This window comes from Heterocephalus glaber, unplaced genomic scaffold (genome assembly GCF_053883595.1).
Source record: "Heterocephalus glaber isolate CG9 unplaced genomic scaffold, H.glaber_assembly_v1.0 deba00000474, whole genome shotgun sequence".
NCBI classification, from domain to species: Eukaryota; Metazoa; Chordata; class Mammalia; order Rodentia; family Bathyergidae; genus Heterocephalus; species Heterocephalus glaber.
The window spans coordinates 777,562-792,908 of NW_028258146.1; the positions used below are offsets into that span (position 1 = coordinate 777,562).

General features: G+C 37.6%; 1 protein-coding gene across 1 annotated transcript in view; it reads left to right on the forward strand.

Annotated features, from left to right (window-relative positions):
• Positions 1 to 15,347, forward strand: part of LOC110346938 (endogenous retrovirus group K member 7 Gag polyprotein-like) — a 194,818-nt gene continuing 179,471 nt past the window's right edge. The window contains exon 1 of the mRNA XM_087204392.1: positions 1 to 15,347. This exon is cut by the window's right edge and continues 31,761 nt beyond it. The gene's annotated coding sequence lies outside the window, so the exon portion shown is untranslated.

Consider the following 15,347-nt stretch of genomic DNA (forward strand, 5'->3'; position numbering starts at 1 on the left):
CACAGATAAGAAAAGGAAGAAAACAAGCAAACAAAAAAAAATGGACTCCAAATCTCCCCACTCAGGTAATCCTGCTGACATTTTAAAATACATGTATGTATTTGGGATTATAGCATCCTAACCATACCTAGAGGGAAGAATAAAATCTGAATGACTCATTCATGCCTCATAGTCTTCTACCAAGAGTAACCAGAAGACATAGTTTCTTATGATTTCCTCTAAGAAAAAAAGCAATGTCCATACATAAAAACTCATTTATATATTTTTTAAAGTTGCACAATGATCATGTTCCTTATACTGTTCTGTATCTTGTTTTCTAATAAAATCTTGAGATCATTCTTGTTTTAGCATATATCTCATTCTTTTAAATGAGCTCTATTTCTCTCTTTCTTTCAAAATTCCACATAGTATTTTATTGGTGTAGCTTTAAAACCAACCTTTATTTACTAGCCCTCCCACTGATAGCCAGTTTGATTGTGTTCTGGTTTTTATTATACCCAAAATATTTCAGTGGACATTGTTATCCATGAATATTTGTGACTATTAAGGCATATTCAAGTGTTAAATTCCTGGCAAGGATGTTTTCAGGACAAAAAGGATTCACATGTTTAGGAATTTAATTTATTTTTTTAAATTTTATTTTATTTTTAAAATTTTAAAATTTTATTTGTACATGTTTGCAGTTCACGTAGTTCACAGTCATCTTGGGGAATGGTCACATGTACATATTACTGCATGTTTCTTTTTTTTTTTAAATCCCCTCCCCTTCCCCTCCCTCCTTCTTCCTCCAGTTCCCCTATCCCATTTTTCATTCTTGTTGATATTGTCTTAGCTCATGTGACGGCATATAATGTTTCCATTATTTGGAGTTATTAGGGTCCTGTACATGACATATCTTTATTCTTCTTATTTCCCCTTCCCTTCCTCCTCACCCCTCACCCCTCACCCCTATTCCCTTGGACCCCTTTCCCATTGCAAGAGATTCATCCCCTTGTTCCCTTCTATCCACTCTTTATCATTTTCTTTGTTTGTACTTTGCCTCATTCAAATGAGAAATACCATAAAGCTTGTGTGTCTGGTTTATTTCACTCAACATTATGTTTTCCAGGTGGATCCATTTTCCTACAGGAGTTTAATTTATATTTCCCACATAGTCCCTAGAAAAATTACATTAGCTCTACAGTTGAGCTTTACTCTGTGTGTGTGTGTGTGTGTGTGTGTGTGTGTATGTGTGTATGTGTGTCCCTGAGAGTCAAACAGAGGGCTTCATGTATGCTAGGCAAGCACTGTACCACACCCCAACCATATTGAGCCTTACCTTCTGCATGTGACTCATGGGGTCCAGCAAGAACAGAGGAATATTAAAGTAAAAAACACTGGAGTACAAACAGTGTATCTTCTCCCAGTTCTCTCAAGCATGATTGTTACCGATCTCCCATCCCGGGGCAGTTTCACTGAGGTGCTTCACACCTACACTTTGAACACTAAATACCATTATATTTTATGTGGCTGTGTCTTACTCTGATTTTTTACTATCCAATGTAGAAAGAATAGTCTTTCAACAAGCAGTGCTGAGACAATTGAATATCCACATGAAAAAATATGAAGTCAGATTCTTATCTAACACCATATACAAATATTAACTCAAACTGAATTGAAGGTCTAAATATAAAGACTAAAACTATAATACTTGAGAAGACAATATAGGGGTAAATCTTCATGACTCGGATTTGCTAAAGGATTCTTAGATACAATACCCAAAGAATAAGCAACAAAAGAAAAAAAATCAATACATTAGATTTCATCAAGACAAAAAAACTGTCTTTCAGATAGCAATATCAAGAAAATTAAAAGACAACTCACCGAATAGGAGAAATATTTGCAAATCATACATCTGATAAAGGAGTTGTATCTAAAATATATAATGAACTCTTACAACTCAATGATAAAGAGACAACCCAATTAAACAATGGGAAAATCACTGGATAAACATTTTTCCAAATGCCCCATAAACACATGAAAAGATGCTTGACATCATTAGTCATCAAGGAAATAAAAATAAAAACCACAGTGAGAGAATACTTCACACCCAATGGGCTAGTTAGAATCTAAAACTGATAGTAACACACTTTGGTGAGGATGTGAAGGGATTGGAGCCCTTGTACATTACTGATGAGAATGAAAACGGTGGGTCTACTTTGCAAAACATTCTGGCAGTTCCTCAAAAATTTAAACAGCTACCATATGATACAGCAAGTCCTGTCCTCTACATAAGCTTAAGAGAAGGGAACATATAATATCTACACAGAAACTTGTACAGAGATATTATAGCAACACCATTCATAATAACCTAGAGGTGGAGACAGTCCAAATGTACATCAACTGATGAATAAACAAAATGTGTTATATCCATACATTTGAATATTATTTGTATGTAAAAAAGAAATGCTTCACTGCTACATGCTACAACACAGTGATGCTAAGTGTGATGCGAAGTGCAAAAAGCTAGTTACAAAAGATTGCTTACATATGATTCCAATCATAGGAAAGTCCAGAACAGGAAAGTCCAGAGACTGAAAGTAGATTGGTGGTCATTTAAAGCTGGGAGACTGGGACAGGAGTGTAGTATCTTAAAGAGGATGATGTTTCCTTTTGAGGTGTTGACAGTGTTCTAAAATTGACTGTAGGGACAGTTACATATCTTTGTACAAAGGTGAATAGCCTAAAAAACAATTAACTTTATACTCACCACTACTTATGGTGAGAATTTATCTCTGCAAAGGTGTTACGACAGCTGCTGGTTTCAGCTGTTCCTAATTTTCTCATTAACTGTTCTACCGGTTTAAAACAAACATACCTTTTATTTCTGTGGTTTGGGTTTTTTTTTAAAGATAAAATTCTTAGTCCTTCTGAGTAGTACAAAGCAAATCAGGATATTGGAAATGAACAGTTAACATATTTCTTCACTAACAGAATCTTGAGTTTTCCCAAAAGATTGTTTTGATGACATTTATTTTCCGTCCTTGAGCACTTCTGAGAAATATTTCAATCTTAGGAATTTATAGAAATGGAATTTTGATTAGAAGTGACCTTTTAGCAGCTGCACTTGGCTCTGCTTCCCACTCTGGGAGGGTGTCCTCCACAAAATGGGAAATGCCCTGGGGGAAATAGCTGCTGAGATGTCAGCCTGCTGCTGCTGGTTCCCATTTCTCTTCTCTCCAGATCTTGTGTCCTTTGGAATCTTAGTATCTTTGAACTCCAATTACTTCTCCCTAACTCTTTAGGTGCATGGTATTCTGCTGAGCTTTTCTGGATTCAGCATATTTTTACCTGACAAAATTTCAGCCTCTTGGTCTGTGGTATACTAACATATTATGCTCTTTCTTTTTACCAACTTTTACATGTATCACATTTTTACACTTCCCACGGAGTCTACAGAAGGTACTCATGAATGTTGCTTACTCATTTTGATGTTCAAGCTTCTCAACTGGATAGAACACATGAATGATGTTAGTGAGTGTGTGTGTGTGTGTGTGTATGGTGTGTATATGCCAAACATGAACATGTGGTGTGAACTCAGTCTCTATTAGTTGGGAAAAAATGTCTATTTGTTTTGTTGTCCATGATATGGGAAGAGGCACTTCTTATATGCCTGGCAGTTTTCACCTTGTGTATACTTCTTTGCAAGTGGCCATTGTGACTTACAAGACAGTTCACAATGGATTGATCTATTGATGTGACATAATTGATAATGCCTTTTAGGTTGCATTACTCACAGCATAGTCTGGATTCCAAAATTCAAATTTATATTTTCAGAGAGTCAAATGATACTGCTTGGGGTTTACATTGTTCCTTTTTTAAAAAAAATTCTAAAGTAATATAAAAATTTTAAGTGTCCAAGTTTTATTATTGCAACACAGATTTAGAATATAAAATCTTTATCATGTTGATTTGTCTTGTCCAGGTGGGTAGTTTTAAGAGTTGGGGTGGTATAACAATTGCCTTTGGCATCTACATGATTAGTTAGACCTTAAATCTCTGAGAAATATATGGTGAGACTACATCTCAGGTGGATTTCAGCCAAGAAACATTTCCTAACTGTCCATCATGGTGCTAAATAATCTTTTTGCTCTTTTGGACTCCATTAGATGTTTCCCAGGATAATTCTATTGCACTTGCTCTTCAAAATTAAGAATAATAATAACAACAATGAAAGCATTCATTGAGGGCATTTTTGTGAGATATATAGCATTATCTATATTCACCGTGTTCACCCAAAAGCATTTATTTATTTTCATTATTTTAGCTCTAGAAGCATTGAAAAAAGCTCTTATTACCTATGTAAATAGGTGATATCAGTCTTAAAAGTTTATTTTTATTTTTTATTAAAATATTCTTTTTAAATGTATAACTTTATTATCATTCACTAAACACACAAATATACAAATATTAAAATTATTCAAAGAAAAGCAATACAAGGGAAAAAAACTATAATAATATTCAAATATAATAGAACTCAACCAAAGCAAAACTGAAAAGTACTTAAACATTTTTCCATATAATTTTATAAAATATCTCAAGCATTAACAAGACATCAAAGGATGTGATTTGTTTTAGAAAGATTTTTAAAATCAATATTGAACAAATAGTGGTCTGGAAAAAAATTCTAATTAGCTAGTAGACTCCACATAGGCCAAATTTTAAAAAATTTAAATATCAATAGTCATGTGACACGTGATGGAAATATAGTCTGAGAAAGAGGTTATTAAGCAATTTCATCAATGTGTATCACAAAGTACCACACAGCATGCCAACTTCTAAGTGCAAACTGAGAAGGTTTACATCAGTCATTTGTGATGGCCCCTTGGTATTATCCAAATATGCAGTTAAACACGAGATACATGAGGCTACCGCAGGCATAGAAGCACACTGTTTTACAGTAAACTCTTTTATATAAGTAGGATTATGCCCTAAAGGATGAAAAGCACAGCATGTTATGAAAAGTACCTAAAACCGTAACAGTCATTTATCACACTATTGAGTACTGTGTACTGTACATTGTTGTATGTGCTTCTTCTGGAAACACACCCTTCTCTCCTTTGATCTCAGTGACTCTTCCTTCCCAACCCACTGATGAGCTCCAGCCTAGTCTCTATCTACATCTCTTCCTGTAGTTTTAAACACAATCTATATAAGGATTCTTTCCATATTCCAGCCTATAACTCTGATCTCTCCCCTTCCCCTCCAGCCACCCCTACCGTTTTGAACCTTTTCTTCCTATTTCAAATTATCAATTATTCATTTTAATCCTTAATTACACTTTCAGTTTCTCACACTAGAGAAACTATTCGGTATTTACACATGTGTGTCCTATTTATTTCACTTAAGAGGATGGCCTCAATATGCATCCATTTAGCTATAAATGTCTCTAGCCTCTCATTTTTTATGGCTGAATAATACTCCGTTTTATAAAAAATCCACATCTTCTTTATCCAGTCTCCAGTTGATGGGCATTTGGGCTGTTTCCAAGCTTTAGCTATTACAAACTGCGCTGCTATAAACATGGGTGCACATATATCACTGTGGTATGATTCTTTTAATTCTTTTGGGAAGATACCCAGCAGGGGGATACCTGGGTCAAATGGGACCTCTAGTCCTAGTTCTTTGAGGTATCTCCATACTGACTTCCACAGTGGTTGCACCAGTCTGCACTCGCACCAACAATGGAGAAGGGTTCCTGTCTCCCGGCACCCTCGCCAGCATTTGTTATTGGATATTTTCTTGAAAACAGCCATTCTTTCTGGGGTGAGGTGGAATCTCAGTGTTGTTTTCGTCTGCATCTCTCAAATAACCAGTGATGTTGAACATTTTTTCATTTATTTATTTGCTGCTTTTACTTTGGCAGGATTTCAACCTGCCAAAGATTAAAAATAGATCCATAACTATCAGCATGCACTAAACTAAGATTGAAGTGAATTAAAGATCTAAATATTAAGACAGGAACACTAAACTTTCTAGAAGATAAGTTAGGTAGAACTCTTGATGACATTGGCATAAGAAAAGACTTTATGAACAAAACCTCAGTAGCATGGGAACTAGCACTAAGAATCAACAACTGGGATCTCATTAAAAAGCTTCTGCACTGCAAAAGAAAACAACAGAGCTAAGAGACAACCTACAATGTGGGAAAAATTTTTAGCAGCTGTACCTTAGACAAAGGACTGCTATCTAGAATATATAAAGAACTGAAAAAAATCAGACACCCCAAGTTCAAAGACCCAATTCAAAAATGGGCATCTGAAATGAACAGACATTTCTCAAAGAATTAAAAGTTTATTTTTCAGAAATTTTACTTTTCTTGGTCACTAATTGTAATCCTGTCTTCTATATCTGATATTTCTGTCCTCACATTGGCTCATTCTGCTGCATAAACTTTCAATGGAGTTTTTAATCTCCTGGAAATCTGCTTGCATCTGTTTTATGGATCCCATTTGTTTCTTATGCTAGGATTCCATCATGTTCCTCAGTTCCTCTATTTTTAAATATGTGTCTTCTCAATTTAGAGCAGATTATTTCTAATTAATCATGTCTTGCACTATGGGCTCAATCTCTGCTGTTATCTTAGAAATTATTTCTGATTTCATTTTCTCCAGATCCTCTTTCATTGCCAGTTCAGGAAGTCCAGGTGGTTGAGTATCACATTGTTCCATCTCCTTGCCCCTTGAGGTTGCCTTAGGTGATCTGAAGTCTGGTTTTGAGACTTGTTTACATGTGTTCTCATTTCAACAGATGCAGCCTGCTGTGCCTTTGTTGAGGTGACTCTGTGCTCAGCCAGTGGGCTTCAATTCTCAGCAACCCTCAGTGAGGCCTTCTCTCTGCTGCTCAACACTGTACCATTTCCTGGATTCAGAATAGTGGTCTTCTGGATCCCTGTGCTGACCTGTTCTCTGGGTGGGCTTCTGGCTGGGGGTTGTGCACACGTGGGATGGTATCTAGGTGTGCCTCTGGCTGGGACCTGCCCACCCATGTAGCTGTTGTCTGGGAGGGCCTTTAGCTGGGGACTGTGCACCAGAGTCACTGGTGTCTGAGTGGGCTTCTGGCTGGCGTCTGAACACACCGATCTTAGAAGTTTAAATTATGGGTATTTTTCTTGTTCCATTACCAAATAAGTAATTTAAGAAAGTGTCACTTACAATTTATATGTTTCAAGAAACATTTCCACATGGGGCAGCCCTTGTTTGGGCAATAGAATGGAGGGATTATTTGTTCCCTTATTTCTTTTACTTAGCTTAAAACTGATAGATGAAGGATTTTTGAATAGAATTTATTTTCTTAAGTTTTCTACCACCAGCTATATTTATATACTAAACACAAGATACTTTTCATTTTGGCTGAAACATACAAAATTAGTGTTTCTGTTTCCAGACCCAGGGCAAGAGGATTCCTGAATCCCATCCCTGACTTTGGTGGGTGGCAGTTGACCTGAAGGCACCTGGGAGTTTGGAATTCCTCAAATCTGTCTTGGAGGCTTAATGTCCCATTGCAGTTAGGATTTTTACCATTCACAGCACGTGGATAGGTACAACATTGAGTTGCTCTCCCCTAAAGCCTCCTTTACCTTTGTGCTTTTTCAGAGGGAGGCAAAGACAAGTAGAGCAAAGAACAGGACTGATCCTCAGCAAGAACTGGCACTAAAACTGGCAAAGATTGGCAATAAAGCCACTCCCTTGTCCTTATCTAGTCCCTTGGTCCCCTTGGAACACCCAGAGACCAATCTAGGGAAAGAAATGAAAATAGCTTCTTAGTGATTGATCTAGATTGGGAGAAAAAGTCCCCACTGTTCATAAATTTAATCTCATCACTGTGAACACAGTGCCAAGGAATATTTGGTAATTTGAGTGCAAGACCCTGTCTCAAAGTAAAAAATAAAAATTAAAAAAGGACTGGAGATGTAGCTCAGTGACCAGGTACTGGTTTCCATTCCCAGTACTGAAAAAACGTCTTAGAAAACAAATCCCAGAGAGCTGGCCCCCACAACTAAGGCAGCAAATCAGGATCCAATTATAATGAGGTTTTCTCTACTTCAAAGCATCAGAAACTTTTTGATTGGTTGTGGTACTGGGGCCTTTGCACTGAGCTACGTTCTCAGACCTTGTTATTTTACTTTATTTGTTTTTTATTTTTTGAACTTTATTTTATTGGTACATTTTAGGTATACAATATAATGACATTCATCATTGGAAATTTGTACCTTTACACAATCTCTCTTGGTTCTTATTTTTCCCCCTTCCCTCGCCCTCCCATCAACCCCTCAATCCCTCCCTATTTACAAAGACTTTGTTTCCATTTTTTCATTTACTCATATTAATTCCATTCCTTCTTCCCTTTCCCCTACCCCTCCCACTTCCCCCTCCCCTTTGCCCCTTTTCTTCCTATTTCACATTATCTATTATAACTTTTAGTCTTTATACTTTCAGTTTCTCACACTAGAGAAACTCTTTCGTATTTACACATGTGTGTCCTATTTATTTCACCTAAGACTATCACCTCAATGTGCATCCTTTTAGCTATGTCTCTAATTTCTCATTTTTTATGGATGTGTAGTACTCCATTTTATAAAAAACAGCATTTTCTTTATCCAGTCTCCAATTGATTGCATATGGGCTGCTTCCAGGCTTTAGCTATTACAGATTGTGCTGCTATGAACATGGGTACATACATATAACTGCGGTTAATTCTTTGGGGAAGATCCCCAGCAGGGGAATAGCTGGGTCAAATGGGACTTCCAGTCCTAGTTCTTTGAGGTATCTCCATACTGATTTCCACAGTGGTTGCACCAGTCTACGCTCCCACCAGCAGTGGAGCAGGGTTCCTCTTTTCCCACAGCCCCGCCAGCATTTGTTATTGGTTGATTTCATGATAGCAGCCATTCTTTCTGGGGTGAGGTGGAATCTCAGCGTTGTTTTCAGTTGCATCTCACGAATGACCAGTGATGTTGAACATTTTTTTCATATGTTTATTTGCTATTTCTATTTCTTTGTCTGAGAAATGTCTGTTCATTTCAGATGCCCATTTTTCGATTGGGTCTTTAAATTTGGGAGGTTTGATTTGTTTTAAGTTCTTTATAGATTCTAGATAGTAGACTTTTGTCTGAGGAACAGCAGGTGAAGATTTTTTCCCACATTGTGGGTTGTCTCTTCACACTGCTGGTGTTTCTCTTGCTGTGCAGAAGGTTTTTAATAAGACAAGATGCACTTGTTGATTGTTTGTGCTAGTTCATGGGCAACTGAGGTTTTCTTCATAAACTCTTTTCTTACACCAATGTCTTCAAGAGTTCTACCTAACCTCGGTTCCAGCCGATTCAGTGTTTCTATTTTAATATTTAGATCTTTAATCCATTTCAATTTTAGATTAGTGCATGGTGAGAGATATAGGTCTAGTTTTGATCTTTGACAAGCTGAAACCCAATTTTGCCAGCACCATTTATTGAAGAAGCTATCTTTCATCCAGTGAGGGCGTTTGGCTCCTTTATTGAAGATGAGATTGCTGAGTGTGTCTGGAGTTGTTTCAGGATCTTCTAATCTGTTCCACTGGTCCTCAGGTCTGTTTCTTTGCCAGTACCATGCTGTTTTTATCACAGTAGCTTTGTAGTAGAGTTGCAGGTTGGGGATTGTGATACCCCCTGCCATGTCTCTGTTACCTAGAATTGCTTTTGCTATTCTGGGTCTCTTCTTGTTCCAAATGAATTTTTGGATTGCTTTCTCAAGGTCAGTGAAATATGCTTCTGGGATTTCAATTGGGATTGCATTGAATCTATATAGCACTTTTGGAAGTATGGTCATTTTCACTATGTTGATCCTTCCTACCTAGGAGCAGGGTATGCCTTTCCATTTTCTGATATCATCTTCAATCTCTTTTGAGAGTGCTATAGTTTTCAGAGAAGAGGTCTTTGATTTCTTTCGTTAGGTTGATTCCTAGGTATTTCAGTTTTTTGGATGCTACTGTGAAAGGAATTGTTTGACCTATTTCTCTCTCAGTGAGTCTGTTGTTTGTGTAGAGGAAAGCTATTGATTTTTGTGTGTTGACCTTGCATCCAGCTACTCCACTGAATTTGGTGATTGAGTCTAGAAGACTTTTGGTGGAGTTCTTGGGGTCTTCTATATACAGTATCATGTCATCTGAAAATAATGACAATTTGACTTCCTCATTTCCTATCTTTATTCCTTTTATTTCTTTCTCTTTTCCTTTTTTGTTTGTTTGTTTTTTGGGTACTGAGGATTGAACTCGGGACCTTTTGCTTGCAAGGCAGGTTTTCTCTTGTCTAATTGCTGTGGCTAATGTTTCCAAAACTACATTGAACAAGAGTGCTGATAGTGGCCATCCTTGTCTTGTTCCTGATTTTAGTGTGAAGGATTTCAGTTTTTGACCATTTAGTATGATATTGGCTGTTGGTTTTTCATAGATGGCTTTTATCAGATTGAAGTAGAGACCATCTATTCCAATTTTTTGTAGGGTTTGTATCATAAATGCATGTTGGATTTTGTCAAATGCTTTTTCTGCATCTATTGAGATGATCATATGATTTTTGTTCTTGGCTCTATTGATATAGTGAATGAATAACATTGATTGATTGCATATGTTGAACCATCCCCGCATCCCTGGGATGAATCCCACTTGGTCAGGGTGTATGTTCTTCTTGATGATCTTCTGCATTCTATTTGCCAGTATCATATTAAGGATTTTGGCATCTATGTTCATTAGCGAGATTGGCCTATAGTTCTCCTTTTTGGTTGGGTTGGGTCTTTCTCTGTTTTGGGGATCAACATGATGCTTACTTCCAGGAATGAGTTCAGGAGTATTGTCTCACTTTCAATTTCACTGAAGAGTTTAAACAGTAGTGGCAGCAGTTCCTCTCTAAATGTCTTGTACAATTCAACATTGAAGGCAACAGGACCCAGGATTTTCTTAGTTGGTAAATTTTTAATTCCATTTTCAATTTCATTGATTGATATTGGGTCATTTAGAATTTTTAGGTCATCTTTGTTCAACTTTGGTAATTCATACATATCTAGGAATCTGTCCATTTCTTCTGTGTTTTCCATCTTATTGGTGTACAGGTTCTAGAAGTAAGTATTGATGATCCTCTGGATATCTGCTGGGTCTGTTGTAATTTCATCCTTTTCATTCCTAATTGCATGGATTTGGGCCTTGTCTTTCCTTTTTCTGATAAGGTTGGCTGAGGGTTTGTCAATTTTGTTTATGCTTTCGAAGAACCAACTGTTGGCTTCAATGATTTTTTTGTATTGTTCTCTCAGTCTCCATTGCATTGATTTCTGCCCTGATCTTTATAATTCCCTCCCTTGTATGAGATGTGGATTTGTCCTGTTCTTCTTTTTCTAGAAGCTTGAGGTTCAGCATCAGGTTGCTTAATTGGGCTCGCTCTGTTTTCCTAATGTGAGTATTCACTGCTATGAATTTCCCTCATAAGACTGCTTTCATTGTGTCCCATAGATTCCGATATGTTGTATTGTCATTGTCATTTAATTGTAGGAACTGTCTCATTTCTTCTTTAATTTCCTCTGTGACCTACTGGTTATTTTGAAGTGTGTTGTGCAATTTCCTTGTGTTTATGAAATTCTTGCAATTTCTTTTGCTATGGATCTCCAATTTCATCACACTATGGTCTGATAATATACAGAGGATAACTTCAATTCCTTTGCACTTACTTAAACATGTTCTATGAGTGAGTATGTGGTCTATTTTAGAGAACCATCCATGTGCAGCTGAAAAGAATGTGTATTCTGATTTTGTGGGGTGAAACTCTCTGTAAACATCTGTTAGGTTCATTTGTTCAAGAGTTTGATTGCCTTCTAGTATTTCATTACTTATTTTTTGTCTAGTTGATCTATCTATTTGTGACAGTGGGGTATTGAGTTCCCCCAGTACTATTGTATTAGTGTATATCTGACTTTTCATGTCTGTTAGTATTTGTTTTATATAGTTGGGTGTACTAGTGTTTGGTGCATAGATATTTATGACTGTCATCTCTTCCTCTTGGATTGTTCCTTTTACAAGGATGTAGTGTCATTCTTTGTCTCATTTAATCAGTGTTGATTTGCAATCCACTTGATCTGCAAAGAGGATAGCTACTCCTGCTTTTTTTCAGGTTCCCGTCACATGGAGTATTGTTTTCCACCCTTTAACTTTCAATCTATGAGTTTCTTTTTGAATTAAGTGTATTTCTTGTATGCAGCATATTGTTGAATCTTGCTTCTTGACCCATTCTGCCAGTCTATTTCTTTTGATTGGTGAATTGAGGCCATTAACATTGATGATTATAACTGGTACATATTGAGTTATCATTGTCATGAATTTTTCTTTTTGTTGGATTCTCCCCCTTTACATTTAATTTCTTGTTATGCCTGATGGCTTCATTCTGCTGTGCTTCCTGGGGTTGTGATCCTCATTGTCTATTCCTAGGATATTGTCTAAAATTTTTTTGAGTGTTGGTTTGATATTCATGAAGTTCCTAAGGTGCTCTTCGTCATGAAAGTATCTTATTTCTCCATCCATTTTGCAAGATAGTTTTACAGGGTACATCACTCTGGGTTGGAGGCTGTTTTCTTTTAGGGCTTGGAATATGTCACTCCAAGCTCTTCTTGCCTTGAGAAGTCTGCTGTGATTCTGATGGGCTTTCTTTGTATGTGATTTGTTTCTTTTCTCTAACTGCTTATAGAACTTTGTACTTCTGTTGGGTTTCTGGAAACTTAACTATTATATGCCTATGTGTAGGTTTTTTTTTTTTTGATCAAGGCTATTTGGAGTCCTCTATGCCTCACTTATCTGCATACCAATTTCTTTTCCCCTGCTTGGGAAGTTTTCTGCCATTACTTCTGTGGACAGCTTTTTAAAATCATCTGTACTGTCCTGTTTCTTTGTTGAGTCCAATCAGCCTTATGTTATTCTTCTTTACATCATCTAGCAGCTGCTGGATTGATTTCTCATGGTCCTTTACAATTTTGAAGCAATTTTTCTTTTCCTGGTCACTAATTGCAATCTTACCTTGTATATCTGAAATTCTGTCCTCACATTGGCTCATTCTGCTGTGTAGACTTTCAATGGAGTTTTTCATGTCCTGGAAATCTATTTGCATCTGTTTTATGGATTCCATTTGTTTCCTATGTTGGGATTCCATTATGTTCCTCAGCTCCTCTCTAGATTTATTAATTATGTCTTGGACTATGAGTACAATTACTGCTGTTATCTGAGAAATTATTTCTGATTTCGTATTTTCTAGATCCTCTTTTGTTGCCAGTTCAAGGAGCCCAGGTGGTTGAGGATCAGAGTTTTCCATGTCATTTCCCTTTGGGGTTGCTCTAGGTGATCTGGAAGTCTGGTTTTGAGACTTGTTCATGTGTCTTCTCATTTTGACGGGTGGTGGGGCAGGGAGTGTGTGTGCTATTGGTGCCCACTTGGCTCACCTCCTCTGCTTTGCCAGTGGTGGTATGGTGGCCCAGAATCCCCTTCCTGTGTGCTGGATGTGGTGGTATGGTGGCCTGGATGCCCCTACCTCCACGCTGTGAGCAGTGGTACAGCTTCCTGGAAGCCCCTTCCTCTGTGCTGGAAGTGGTGTTATGGCAGCCCAGAAGCCTCTACTTGTGCACTGGGAGCAGTGGTACTGTGGCCCGCAAGCCCCTACCTCTGTACTGGGAGTGGTGGTACCAGGTTCAAAATTTCTTCACAAAATATTCTCATGGAAAAACAGTAAGAATGAGAGAAGAGTTCTCCACACTAGGAAGCACGGCATGAAGGTGGCTGGCAGCTGAGAGTGCTGGTTCCCGTGGCACCGCTGGTGGCAGTAGGTGGTGGGGATGGGGAGTAGAAGCTCTGGGGATGTCCAGTAGGAGTCCATGTGGAATGCTGGTTAAAAGAAGAATGAGTCAAGCCTGCAAGTTCAGGGTGTCTGTGCCATTTTGGGAGAAAACAGAAAAAGAACAGCTTTAAAGTCATGTAGATTGTGAGAAAATATGAGAGAAGAAGAGAGGGATTTAAAAGAAACTTATTAGTACATATTTGTTGTACATAATGATTGCACTTATGTGGAGAGTTGGTATGTGTACATTCACACATCTTAATGTTTTTACTTCCCCTTCTCTTCCTCCTTTTCCTCCCCCTCTTTCCACTTCTAGATTCCCTTCCCACTTGCTAATGATCTACCTCCCTGATTTCTGTTATCTATCTTTTATTTTGTTCTTTTAATTATTTATACTTTAAGAGGAACCATGTGGTCTTTAAGCTTGTGTGTCTTATTTATTTCACTTAACATTATAGTCTCAAGGGGAATCCATTTTTCTACAAATAACTCAAATTTATCCTTGTTCATGGCTGAGTAGTGTAAACACCACATTTTCTTTATCTATTCATCTGTTGATGGACATATAGGCTCCTTCCAAGATTTAGAACTTCACACTGAGGACTTCACAGGACTATATACCTATGAGAACCCTAGGACTTCACAATGAGCTGCATCCTCATCCTTTCTTTTCCTGTAATTTTAATTTTTGAAACATTGTTTTACTACTTCACTAAATTGCAAAGGCTGGGCTTGAACTTGCATTCCTCATACCTGAGCCTTCCATAGTGCTGGGATTACAGACAGGCACCACCATGTCCAGCTCTCATTCCTTTTGAGAACTAAATAGTATGTCATTTTGTAGATATAACACAAATTAGTTAATTTCTTATTAATGGACATGCATATTGCTTTGATTTCTTTACCATTACAGAAGGTTCTTGGCCATTTATAGAAAAGCATTTTGGACATGTGGGTGAGGGACAGAAGCAAGTTTATGAAGCAGAATCAATGAACACATTCAGGAAGGGGTGAGGGTGCTCAAGGGGTGTGGTGCATTATGGTCCAGGGCTGAGAGTATTGGGGTGTTCTCAAGGCAGATGATGGAGGATGTGTATTCCTAGTGTCTTCCAGGTTACCCATCAGTGGGCTAGGTTAGGACCCAAGCCGTTTGTGTGTGTGTGAGGTTTGGATTAAAGATGCGGTTTGCTTGGGGGTGGAAGTGTGTGGAATCTGTGAACCCATAGTATCAGAAGAAAAACAGCCCCAATTTACAGCTCAATGTGTTGTTTCAGACTCTTAGGAATTGTGGAGTGAGTAGCCTGAAGCTACAATGTTCTTAAAAGTACATTTTTAAAATTATGATTTTCCTTGTCTTCTTTCTACCTCTCTGTTATAGTTTGGATCAAGAATGTCCCTCAAAGGTTTCATGCACTTAGAGGCAGGACTCTTGGAAGATGTTGAATCTTGGGGGCATTGTAGCTGACTTCCTGTT